The following is a 306-nucleotide window of genomic DNA, read 5'->3' as shown; positions in this document are numbered from 1 at the left end:
CGCTCACCTCAGCCTCCCAAAGGCGTGGGATTACAGGCTGAGCCACCGAGCCCAGCTGAATTCTATCACTTTTAAAGGAGATATTTCCTTTATCTGGACTATCAGATCATAAACTGGTCCTCTTTTAAATTTATGTTGACATTTGGTGGTCAGTATTTATAATCACAGTGGTCTTTGAGGTTTAATTTATAGAGTTGGTAATATATATATTTTTTTGAGTTGGAGTCTCACTCTGTCGCCCAGACAGGAGTGCAGTGGCCACTCCCGGCCACCGCAGCCTCAACCTGCTGGGCTCCGGCGATTCTT

This window comes from Carlito syrichta, unplaced genomic scaffold, assembly GCF_000164805.1.
Source record: "Carlito syrichta isolate Samal-C Ts95f unplaced genomic scaffold, Tarsius_syrichta-2.0.1 Scaffold172275, whole genome shotgun sequence".
Classification (NCBI taxonomy): Eukaryota; Metazoa; Chordata; class Mammalia; order Primates; family Tarsiidae; genus Carlito; species Carlito syrichta.
This window is presented reverse-complemented; position numbering follows the sequence as displayed.